Source organism: Sminthopsis crassicaudata, chromosome 4 (genome assembly GCF_048593235.1).
Source record: "Sminthopsis crassicaudata isolate SCR6 chromosome 4, ASM4859323v1, whole genome shotgun sequence".
Classification (NCBI taxonomy): domain Eukaryota; kingdom Metazoa; phylum Chordata; class Mammalia; order Dasyuromorphia; family Dasyuridae; genus Sminthopsis; species Sminthopsis crassicaudata.
The window spans coordinates 470,831,267-470,844,402 of NC_133620.1; positions in this window are offsets into that span (position 1 = coordinate 470,831,267).

A 13,136-nucleotide genomic window follows, 5' to 3' on the forward strand; every position below is an offset into this window, starting at 1 on the left:
AATTTGAAGTCACCAAAAAAGGATCATATTCCTTGAGGAAAACAAGTGATATTCATGGAGTATTTCCCCCTTCTTTTTTTTTTAGTTGGAGGTTGTGTGATTGATTTTGCTACAACTTAGCACTGTGAAGACACACCACAAAAGATGGCTCAGTTTTAACTATATTGTGAGCAGTTGCTTCTGTTCTCAGGGTTTTGCCTGCTTCTCCTAGTAAAAAGCTGGTTTCCTTTGAGCTCAGCAGCCCACTTTACCAGTCTCTGGAGAATTGAAATTGAAGATTGACCAAAGGGCAATGAAGGGGTCCCTGGCAGGGATAACTGCTACACCTTAGAAATCAATAGTTGCACAGTAAAATAGGGCATGAAGGACATTATCAAAGTCACAATGAAGCAGAAAAAACAGGAAATCACCTGAGAGCACTTTTCTGAATGGTGATTTGCCCAATGTCAGGAGAAGTCAAGGAAAGCCTTCCACTAAATTGGTGGAGCCAAACCTATAATAAACCTCTGGGAGGACATAGACAAGGGGCAGATGTGGATAACCTGCCTTCTTGCAAAGTGAACTCTCTTCAGTGAACTCACAAAACCATCAGATCTATTTATGACAAACATCAAAATCATTTATAGTAAATTGTGATAGGACTTTTTAATCTAATTTTTTTCCAAAAAAATTATCATTTTAAATAAAAAGGACTAGTTATTCATCATTTTTATATATCTAAAATCAAAAAATCATTTGAGATCTATAAAGTACCCTAAAGTATGACATATATTTAATTTTATTGCCCTCCAATTCCCCCCCTCCCAAACTCCCATGGGGAGGAAAAGACAAGGGGAATTGATTGATTTTGTTCCCCACCCTGAAGCATCAACATTTGACATCTCCACTGGAGGGCTGAGAGAGTCAGGGAAGTGAAGCCAAAGCCCTCAGGTTTCTGATGCCAGAAACAGCCAGCATGAAAAGCCCTAGAGTCAAAGAAAGGAAGGCAGAAAGTCTAAGAAACAGAGACACCAAATTAGAATTGTTTGGGTTTGGCAGGGAGAGAAAGGGAGAATGTTTGGGATGCAAAGAGAGTCTCTAGAGAAGGTGGAAAAATGTTTCTGAACTGGTAATCAGAAAACAGACTTCTTTCATGCTGTCCTTAAGGAGCCTTGGAAAATGGGGTGTTTTTTTCTTTTTCTTTTTTCTCTCCTTTTTCTGTTCTTTTCTCTCTATTTTTTTACTTTTTGGTTTAAGAGGCTGGTGCTGTCCACTGGAAAACAGAAGGTTCAGTTCCTTTTTGGAGTTCATCTGGGGCCAACATTTCTATTTGCTCTGGGGGATGGCCTGTTAAAGCAGAAAGTATATTAGAAGGACCAATATCAGGCATGATCTGAATTTGACTGCTCCAAATGGTCGAATTTTTGTTAAATCTCCTACTAAAAATGCCCACCTTCTATGATTGTCTTAGGAATTACAAGCAGGCCTTATTAAGGAGATGCTGAGAGGCTTCTGTTCACTCCTACAGGATGAGGGTGGAGGTTTGCCCTTTGGGTAGTGGATGATTAAGGGATGCTCTGAATTTTCACCCAAAAGCCGGAGTAACTTCTTCTTGTCCAGTTCTTTTTATTGATTCTTTATCCCCTTCATGACCTTCTTTAAAGGTTTCTCTTCGTGACCCCTTTTGGGATTTTCTTTGTGAAGACACTGGAATGGCTCGCCAGTTCCTTCTCCAGCTCATTTTACAGATGAGGAAACTGAGACAAACAGGGTGAAGTGACTTGAATAGGGTCACACAGCTAATAAATATTTGAGACTGGATTTGAATTCATGTGTCTTAAGATTCTTCCTGATTCCAAATTCAATGCATTATCCCCTATGGCGCCACCTAGTGGCTTTCTAAGGCTAATTCCCATCAGTGTCACTGCCTCTATTAACCTGACCAACTAAATCAGCTCCTGGCACGGATAGACTCTCCAGATCAGAGAACTCAGGGAGGGGAGGATTGTTGCAGGCCATCTAGCAAAGAAGCCCCTCACAGCACACACAGGAGGTGGTCATGCAGGACCTTGAGAAGGCTTTCAGAGCTGTGGGACTCAGCACTTCCAGATGTAGCCCATTCCCTCTTTGGAAAATTCTCATTTTTAAGAACTTTTTGGGTTTTGGGAACCTAGCCTATTGACCCCTTCCTGTGCACCCAGCCCCTTCCACTCGGAGCTGCTCCCAGTTCTGCCCTCTGGGGACCTTAATCCATCACCTTGAACCCAGCAATCATGTTCTGGCCAAGTTTTCCCTCCTCCAGGCTGAGCCAGTCCTAATAGGGCACAGTCTCCACACTCTGGATCACCCTAGGTCCTCTCACTATCATTCCCCAAGTGCAGCTTCCTATATTTGATCTGCACAGAATACAAAAGTGCTCCCCTGAGTGCTCTCCTTAAGGCAGACTCTGATTGCATTAACTTGTGAAGTTGCTGCAGCAAACTGGTGGCTCATAATGAACTTGCATTCTACTACCTCCCCTTCTATTTCCATCTGATCAACTGCTGTCTAGTCATATCTCAGGGCAGCTAGGGGGCACCTCAGAGCAACAGCACTGAGCCGAGTCAAGAAGACTCATCTTCATGAGTTCAAATCTGACCTCAGACACTTCTAGCATGTGACCCAGAGCAAGTCACCAAAGCCTGTTTATCTCAGTTTCCTCATCTGTAAAATGAGCGGGAGAAGGAAACGACAAACCATTCCAGTGTCTTTGCTGAGAAAACCCTAAATAGGGTCACGAAGAGTCAGGCACGAATGAGCAAGAGCAAGTCACATCTTCTCACGACCCTATGTTGAGAAATTGTTTGTTTTTTTCCTGCACATCTTTTTGGATCCTGACTCTGTCTTCCAACATTCTGGCTACTCAATATAACTTTTGTCACCTGAAAATGGGAGAACTCTACTGCATCTCTCCCCTCCATGAATTCTCCTAAGCTTAGAAAGTCCTCTCTTCTAAACTTTGCCTTGTTTCCCATCAGGGCTCCATTCAGGCACCACTTCCTCCAGGAAGCCCTCCCTCTCTCAGTAGCTTCGCCTTGTTTCCCATCAGGGCTCCATTCAGGTACCACTTCCTCCAGGAAGCCCTCCCTCTCTCAGTAGCTTTGCCTTGTTTCCCATCAGGGCTCCACTCAGGCACCACTTCCTCCAGGAAGCCCTCCCTCTCTCAGTAGCTTTGTCTTGTTTCCCATCAGGGCTCCATTCAGGCACCACTTCCTCCAAGAAGCCCTCTCTCTCTCAGTAGCTTTGCCTTGTTTCCCATCAGGGCTCCATTCAGGTACCACTTCCTCCAGGAAGCCCTCCCTCTCTCAGTAGCTTTGCCTTGTTTCCCATCAGGGCTCCATTCAGGCACCACTTCCTCCAGGAAGCCCTCCCTCTCTCAGTAGCTTTGCCTTGTTTCCCATCAGGGCTCCATTCAGGCACCACTTCCTCCAGGAAGCCCTCCCTCTCTCAGTAGCTTTGCCTTGTTTCCCATCAGGGCTCCATTCAGGCACCACTTCCTCCAGGAAGCCCTCCCTCTCTCAGTAGCTAGTGCCTGCTTCCTCCCCAACTTGCCTCCAACTATTCTTATTTGTGAATGAGATAATCATTGTCAATTGCTCAGCACAGTGCCTGGCACACAGTAAGTGCTATATACATGTTATCTACTATTATTATTACTTTTATTACAATACGATGAGTGAGGTCACTCTTGATTTGAGATGCAGCATGATATGGTAAAGAGTATTTTCACCTCTACCCTTTTATAGCTATATGACTTCAGACAAGTTGCTTCTCCCTGCTAAGCCTCAGTTTACTGCTTTGAAAAATGGGGATGACAGTAGTACCCATCCTTCCAGAGTTATTGGAAGATTCCAATGTGATCATACTATTTATAACCAGAAGGCACTTTAGAGATAATATGACCCTAAATCTCTCATTGTACTAAGGAGGAAACTGAGGCACAGAGAAGGGAAATTATTTGCCAAACAACAGATAATAGCAGGGTTGGGATCCAAATTTTAGTCTCCTCTGATATTTTTTAGATGTCACCATACCGCTTCTCCCAAAGCTTCCTCTAAATATGACCTAAGCTGGATCCAGTTCAGTTCCACAAACGTTGAACACCCAGTGTATATAAACCACTTTGGGAGTCCTGATAACATGTCACATTAACAGAGACCAATTAGCCAAAGAGCTATAATATTGTGTATGTGGGTTAAATAGAGAGGCAGGCTGGGGGAATAGCATTCGTGGCTGTGGAGGGGTTGGGATGGGAGACCAGGAACAGTCTCCCAGAGAAAGTGGATTGTGAGCTGAGTCTTAAAGAAAGCCGGATTGGGAGTGAGAGCATCACAGGCATGGGAAACAGCCAATACGGAGTGAGCTTTGTGTGCAAAGCAAGCAGACCAGTGTGGCTGGATTGGAGTATATGGTGGTGATTGTTCCGTGACCCCATCTGGGGTTTTCTTGGCAAAGATAATGGAGTGGTTGGCCATTTCTTTCTCATTTTACAGATGAGGAAACTGAGGTAAACAGGGTGAAGTGACTTGGCCAGGATCACATGGCTAGTAAGTATCTGAATTCAGGGATTCTTGACTCCAGGCTCTGTCTACCTACCTGCCCCATAGTGTTTGTGGAGGAGAATAGAATGTGAGAAGATGGAAAACTTACGAAGCTTTACATGCCAAACAAAGCACTTTAAGTTTGACCCTGGCAGTAATAGGAACCACTGGAGGTGAATGTGTGGGGAAGTAACACGGTCCAGCCGAGGCTTTAGGAAATTCACTTTGGCAGTTGAGTGGAGGATGGATTAAGAACGGGACAGAGTTGAGGGGAAGTTCAATTAATTAAGAAGGCTCTTTTAATAGTCCAAGGGAGAAGCCATGATGGCCTGAGCTAGTGTGTTGGCTGTGTGAAGGAAAAGAATGAGATGAGAGATGTCGCAGAGAAAAAAGGACAAGATTCGGCCCCTGATTTAGGGTGTGAGAGAAAAGTCAAGGGTCATAGGAAGATGGCAAGCCTGGGGAAAGGGGGAAAAGGCAGGGCCTTCCACAGTGATAGGGAAGTCAGTCAGGCAATAAACATTTTATTAAGTACCCACTATGTGCTAGGAACTGTCATAAGTTCGGGAATATAAATAGAAATAGTAACTTAAAAATATATCGTCAAGGAGCTTGCAATTAGATGAGAAAGACAACACCTAAAAGCAGCTGAAAGGGAGATGAGGGACACCGATGAAAGTACCTGATGCAAGTAATGATGGAAAAGTCATAGAGGGCCCCAAACAGTGCAAGTAGTCAGGTCAGAAATGAGAAGATGCCCTGAAGCAAACTCCCTTCTTCAATGGGACGCATTGGAGTGCACGGCTCCACTCTGCAATCAGAGACTTTGGAAGATGGGAGGTTTTGGGGGAAAGGGTTCAGTTTTACACAAGTTGAGTTTAAGGTACTTCTGGGGCATCCGAGTCGAGAAATTCAGAGACTCGCTATGTAATATGGGTAATGTGAGCTCGGAGCTCAGGGCTGGACACTGAGTTCCGAGAATTAGCTGGGTAGAGATGCTCGCTGGATCCAGGGGAGCCGATGAAGAGGCCAAGGGAAACAGGCTAAGAGAAAAGAACAAAAAGTCCAGGACGGGTCCTGGGGAGACACCAGTTTAATGGCTTGACCTGAATGAAGAGCCAACATAGAAGAGTGAGGAAAAGTCCTAGAGGTGGGACAAGAACCAGGAGGGTCACAAAAGCTTAGGGAGAAGCAAATGTTAAGGAGGCTGTAGAGAGGTCAAGAAGGACGAGAAGCAAGAAAGGTGCCCCAGGTTTGGCAATGACCTATGGAGGGAGCAGCTTCAAGGAGCTGGTGAGGGGTGGAAAGAGCAAAAGCAAAAGGAGTGGACAGGACATTTCACCTCCTGTCTCCTTGCCCATGCAGTCTCCGTATCCTATGCCGGGAAGCTCTCTCTTCTCGTCTCCAGCTCTTGAAACGCCGAGCTTCCCACAAGGCTCTTCTCAAGTGGTGCCTCCTACAAGAAGCCATTCTTGATTTCCCCAGTTGTTAGCATCCTCAATTTCCAATTCCTTTGCATATACTTGTTATTTATTAGCTGTATACATGTTGGTTCCATCCAATAGAACAGAAACTCCTTGAGTAATCCTAGAGTCTAGCAGATTTCCTGCAGTATACAATAGGCACTCAATAAATGTCTGTTTAATTGAACTGAAGAATCCTCATTTGTAAAATGAGGGATGCATTAGATGCTCATTGAGACCTCTTTCCAGGTCTAAATCTTTGATCCTATGAAGTTCCTCAGCCTCCCTAAACCTTGGTTTCCTCATTTATAAAAGGAGGGGACAGGTATGGATAAACTCGAGCTCTAACTTACAGTCCTGGGGTCTTTTGGCCGGGTGATCTCCCAGCTCGCTCCCAGTTCACCAGAGTGTGGGGTGACTGACTCCCCACCTGCAGGGCTCACCACATTTTGGCCACTGGTGGGAAATGGCAACTGCTGATGTCGGGGATATGTTGATTTGAAGAATGAATCAGCCTCCTGTTCTCTCTGGGCAGCCCTTCCAGGACACCCAGCCTGGGGTGTGAATCCATGCACTTACCCCACGTGTCCTGCACCTGAAGTGTGTCCGTTTGCCTCAGAGAGACAGGGCTTGCTTTCTTCCCCACAGACAATGACCTTCTCTCAGCCTCCAGCTCCCTGTGGCCCCAGCCTCCCTCCGTCCTCCTTGCTGGCCAGGGGAGCCTCAGGCTGGCTGCCTTTGAAGGAAAAGCCTCTCGTGGATGGAAAATGAGCAGGCTGCCAGCGCTGGCCCTGCATCCCTCAGCTTGGCTGGCCAGGAAATCCAATGGAGGTTATGGATCTTCAGCAAAGGCAGCTTTGGGGAGATGCCCTGCCCAAAGCCAGGAGCTTCGGGGAATCAGCAAACGGCCTGGCCTCTTTTTCACTGGAGAAGACGGGTGCTTTTTGATCACTTGCCCTTTTGCTGCTGGTTATCTTTTTCTTTATATAATTTCCCAGGGCAAAAATTGGGAGCTTTCTCTTCCTCACCATAGATGTTATGGTTTGTATCTGTTTATAAACCTCTGGCTCTTTGAAGAGAGACTTTTTGTTTCCTCTGCCAAGGAGGATGACCTTGGCACTAGAAAGGATGGGACGGTTACTGGATCCGCATTCCAAAGAGATCAAAGAAAAGGGGAAAGGATTTATTTGTACAAAAATAGGGCAGCTTTTTTGTGGTGGCAAAGAATTGGAAACTGAGGGGATGCCCATCAAGTAGAGCAAGTAGCAGCCTATGATTATGGTGGAACACTATTGTGCTATGAGAAATGAGGAACAGAATGGATTCAGAAAAACTTGGGAACTGATGCAAAGTGAGCAGAACCAGGAGAACATTGTACACAGTAACATTGTAAGTGATCAACCGTGAGAGACTTAGCTATGGGGATCCAAGACAATTCCAAAGGACCCATCATAAAAATGCTATTAGAAAGAGAAATGCTGAACTTTGAATGCAGATCGGAGCATAGTTTCAACCCATTTAATATTTTATTTTTCCCAGTTATGCTGAACTTTGAATGCAGATTGAAGCATATTTTCCACCCATTTAGTGAATATTTTATTTTTCCCAGTTACATGTAAAACATGTTAAAAAAAATTTGTTTTTAAAACGTTGAATTCCATATTCTCTCCCTTTTCCCCTCCCCACCCCACTTCATTAAAAAAGCCCATCTGGGGGGCAGTTAGGTGGCGCAGTGGATAGAGCACGAGCCTTGAATTCAGGAGGACCCGAGTTCAAATCTGGTCTCAGACACTTAACACTTCCTACTGTGTGACCCTGGGCAAGTCACTTAACCCCAGCCTTTAAAAAAAAAAAAAAAAAAAAAAAAAAAAAAGCCCATCTGAAATTATGCAAAACATTTGCATAAAAATTATGTTGCAATAGAAAACATAGAAAAACATAGAAACATAAACATAAAACATGAAAACATAGGAAGAAAATCCTCAAGAAAAATAAAATAAAAAAAAAACATGCTGAAGCATCCTTTTTGCCTTTATTTTTTTGGGGGTTTTTGTTGAGTATGTTTTCTTTTACAATATGCAAATAAAATTTGCATGAGTTCATCTGTATAATTGATATCATATTGTTTGCCTTCTGAAGAAGGAAGGAGGGAATTTGGAATTCAAAATTAAAAAAATAATGTTAGAAACTTTAAAAATATAATTGGGAAATATTTAATAATATAAATGAAATATATGCATATATATAAAAAAGAAATAATTAAAATATCTAGTTAGTAAGGAAGGAGTAGCGAGGAAGAAGAGAATAAGAGAGAAACTAAAGAAAGTGTGAGATTTGGCAACTTATTGAACACATAGGATAAGGCTCTTGATGAATTCAAATTATTTGGCCTGGATAAACTACCATCCCCCTGAGACAATTAGCAGCTGTGATTGCTGAGCCATAATGTTAGTAATATTTGAAATATCATGGGATGACAAATATAGAAATATGTTTTAACCTGAAAGAAAGAAAGAAAGAGAAAGAAAGAAAGAAAGAAAGAAAGAAAGAAAGAAAGAAAAAGAAAGAAAGAAAGAAAAAGAAAGAAAGAAAGAAAGAAAGAGAAAGGAAGAAAGGAAAAAAAGAAAGAAAGAAAGAAAGAAAGAAAGAAAGAAAGAAAGAAAGAAAGAAAGAAAGAAAGAAAGAAAGAAAGAAAGAAAGAAAGAAAGAAAGAAAGAAAGAAAGAAAGAAAGAAAGAAAGAAAGAAAGAAAGAAAGAAAGAAAGAAAGAAAGAAAGAAAGAAAGAAAGAAAGAAAGAAAGAAAGAAAGAAAGAAAGAAAGATAGATAGATCATGGGAAATGTGAGAGGTTCCACAAGATCAGAGAGGGGTAAATGTTGTCCTGATGGTCAAAAACCACAAGAGAACAGTCTACAAACCAGAGGCCAGTGAACTTGACTTCAATTTCTGGGGAAATCCTCAGCCAAGTCATTTAAAAAATGGTTAGCAAAAATCTAGAAGAGATAATGGTGATTTAACAAAGTAAATGAACTGGTAGATGAGTGGACTTGGAGACCTAATTTATATAGTTTTTAGTGAAATATTTAATTATCTCGTGCCATTTTAAAGGGGTAAGTTGTGAACTAGATAATTACAAAATTAGATTTGAAACTGGTTGAAGGGCCAGACTCACCGAGTAGTTGTTGATGGTTCAATGTTAACTTGGCAGGAAGTATCCAGTGGAGTGCATTGGGGTCCAGGGCTCATCACTACACAAACGAACATTTTTATAGATGATTTATAAGGGGCAGTTAGATGAGCACCAGCCCTGAAGTCAGGAGGACCCGAGTTCAAATCCGGTCTCAGACACTTAACACTTCCTGGCTGTGTGACCCTGGACAAGTCACTTAACCCCAATTGCCTCAGCAAAAAAAATACTTATAAAATTACAGATAGCATGTTTGTTAAATTTGGAAATGACACTCATTCATTCATGGAATCAGGAGTGGTGAATGAAAGCTACAAGGACACAAATTAAGTAAACTTTGGCAATCAGCTACCCCAAAGTGGTGAGAATCAGTCTCCCCGCAGAGTCTGGGTGATCACTTGGGGGACATCATGGTAGGAACAAATGACTCAGACCAGATCTCCACCGAGGGCCCTTTTAATTCCATAATTAAGTGATTTTGTTTCTGTCTTTGAATTCCTGATGCCTGATTCATTTTACAGATGCTTGTGAACATAAATGATGGGATATAAAAAGGAGACTGCTGATGTTTTCTAGTCCTAGGCAAGGCTATTATGGCTGGGGGTGGAGGAGAAGGCACTAGCACAGCTAGCTACCTTCAAACCTGTCCACAAGGCCGCCTGACTCCACATTATATCATCTCTTTGGGCCTTGATTCCCTTATTCATAACAAGGAGACTGAAGACTAGATGAGAAACTAGCTGACCTCTGAGGTCGCTTTAGTTAAAAAACCCATGAGCTGCTTTAACTCCCTTTCCTTGGTACCATTTCTGCTCCAAATTTCCCTTTTCCTGCAAGACTGTTCCGGAACCACATTCTACCCGATTTCTCTCCCTGCCCATAACAATCTAATGTTCCATTTATTTCTATTACGTGCACACAACCATGCTTGTTGCATGGTTTCACTTGACCGACCACTTCCAATGGTTTGTGATGGGGAGAGCCATCGGCATCCAGGCAGAGGATTGTGGGAACTGAGTGTGGATCAAAGCAGAGTATTTTCAGTCTTTTTGTTGTTTGCTTGCTTTTAGTTTTATTTCTCATTTATTTTTTCTTTTTTGATCTAATTTTTCTTGTGCAGCGTGAATATTGTAGAAATATCTAGAAGAACTAGCTATGTTGAACATACATAGTTCATCTAAGGTGAGAAGGAAGGGGGAAAATTTGGAACAAGGTTTTGCAAAGGTGAATGTTGAAAAGGTTTTTATGTTATTTATTTATTTATTTTTTAATTTACAAAACACCTACTATGTGCCAGGCATTAAGCTAAGCCCTGGGGATACAAAAAGAGGCAAAAGCCAGTCCCTGTCCTGGAGCTCCCCATCACGGGGTAGACAAGCAAAAGAAATAAGATGTCTCCCTTTCTTGTATCCCCGTGTTGAGCCCAATGCCTAGCAAATGTTGCTGTTTGTCAGCCATGGCTGGGTCTTAGGGACCCCTTTGGGGGTTTTCTCAGCAGAGATACTGGAGTGTTTCACCCCTTCCTTCTCCAGCTCATTTGACACATGGGGAAACTGAGGCAAAGAGGGAGAAGGGACTTGCCCAGGATCACACAGTATAGTGTCTGAGGCTGCATTTGAACTAAGGTTTTCCTGACTCCAGGCCCCGTACCTGGCACATGGAAGTGCTTGATAAATACTAGTTGGCTGATACTAAGGGAACTTGGAGCCCCCAAAGTGAGGGATAGTCCCTGTCAGGAAACCAGACTACTGTCTCCAGGACTTGCATTGGGGAGCCAGCACAACCTGCCTCCTCCCACGTACACTCTGTAGGCCAGATACACCCCCCCGAGAAAAGCCCACGGAGAAGTTTTCCAATCTCCAGTCAGAACATACTTACTGTGCCCCGGGCCCAGCGAGAGCAGGGACACAGCTCCGGCCTCCCGGGGAGGCCGCTTCCTGGAAAGGGGTTTCTCCTGCCTCTCTGGGCACAGCCTGTCCCCCCACAGTCCATCTCCCATAGAGCCATGAGTCAAGTTTTCAAAGAAAGTGATGAGTCAGCCAGCTTCTGAACTGCTGCTAAGATTAATTATTGTTTGGTTTGGTTCTTTCTTGGGAAGAGGGAAGGTGGAGGGCCGGGGAGGGAGAGAGGGGCCCGGCCTGCCGGCTCCTGGCTATTTAGTGTAAACTAGCCCGGGCTCATGGAGACCGACCCACAGAGTCTGCACGTGATGCTTCCAGAACAGGGAACCCTTTCAGGCTGCTGGCTCCGGGAAAGGGGAGAGCTCCAAGGGCTTCTGATGCAGAGATCAAACCCGGCCGGCTCGGATCAGGTCTGACAGCTTCGCACTGCCCAGAGAGTGGGGCATGAGCCAGTCAGAACAGAGGCAGGGGTAGAACGGCACCTCCACTTTCTGAAGACCCTCCAAGCTTAGCCCCAAGCTCCCCGTCACGTACCTGCTGAGGAAGTCCCCACAGGACTGGTTGCTGCTCCCCTAGGCTGGCGCTGCTCAGACCCATACAACTCTCCATGGCTCCACTTGGTTTTCTTGGCAGAGATACCGGAGCGGCTGGCCGTTTCCTTCTCCGGCTCATTGGACAGATGAGGAAACTGAGGCAGGCGGGGTAAAGTGGCTTGTTACCCAGCTAGTGTCTGAAGTGGGATTTGAACTCAGGGGATGAGTCTTTGTGACTCCAGGCTCAGTGCTCTATCCACTATGGCATCCAGCTGCCCCCGGATCACCTGGCACATCCCACAAGCCTTTGCTTGCCTTGTGACCTCTAGAAAGGTCATATTAGCCTGTAGGCTGACAACTGCCCATCCCAGTTCAAACACCAGCTCCTCCAAGACCTTGCTCCATGCTGTCTCCCAGCTGGAGGCCAAGCTTCGGGCCTAGAAGAGAATGTGCAGATCCCCCCACCCAAGCCTCTGGCTCAGGCAGAAGGAACCCACAGAGAGGGCGTGAGCGCCCTGGAAAAATGCGAAGTTTGTGCAAGTCCTTAGCTTCTCACTCAGCTCCAGCCTCAGGAGCACTTTATTCTATTTCATCAGCAAAAATCTGCTTTGTTATTCTCCCCCTCCTAACTCCAACCGAAACCTCAAATCCCACTCCCTACACGTATCACCCATCATACAGATTTCAGCATCAGCTGAGCCCCCAAAATGGCTTCCTCCCGCCCCCTTCTCTTCCCCAGGAGTGGACAGTGGGCTTCGTTGTCAGTCCTCTGGAATCCGCTTGCCCACTGCCCTGCTCAGAAGTCGCCTCTGTCATCCTGGCCCAAGGGCACAGGGTGCTCTGGGTTCTGCTCCCTCCACTCAGCATCAGTTCGGACTCCCTGAACCCTCGCCAGAACCCTCACCGCCATTTCTCCAGCCTGATCATATCCCTCGCATCCGTTTACATTAACGTGCTCAAACATTCCCAGGGAATGGCACTCCCTCACTTTCCCATTCTTTGCCAGCTCTAAAGGAGTTGCTAGAAATCTTGGGGTGCACCCTTAGATTATTTTGCTTAGGACTAATTCCTTTCTTAGTCTGCCCTCCCTTTAATTCTTCTCCCCTCGGCTGTGGGAAAATTGGGACACTGATGCATTGTTGGTGGAGTTGTAAAAGAATCCAACCATTCTGGAGAGCAATCTGGAATTATGCCCAAAAAGTTATCAAAATGTGCATACCCTTTGATCCAGCAGTGCTACTACTGGGATTATATCCCAAAGAAATACTAAAGAAGGGAAAGGGACCTGTATGTGCCAAAATGTTTGTGGCAGCCCTTTTTGTAGTGGCCAGAAACTGGAAAATGAATGGATGTCCATCAATTAGAGAATGCTTGGGTAAATTATGATATATGAATGTTATGGAATATTATTGCTCTGTAAGAAATGACCAGCAGGATGAATCCAGAGAGGCCTGGAGAGACTGACAGGAACTGATGCTGAGGGAAGTGAGCAGA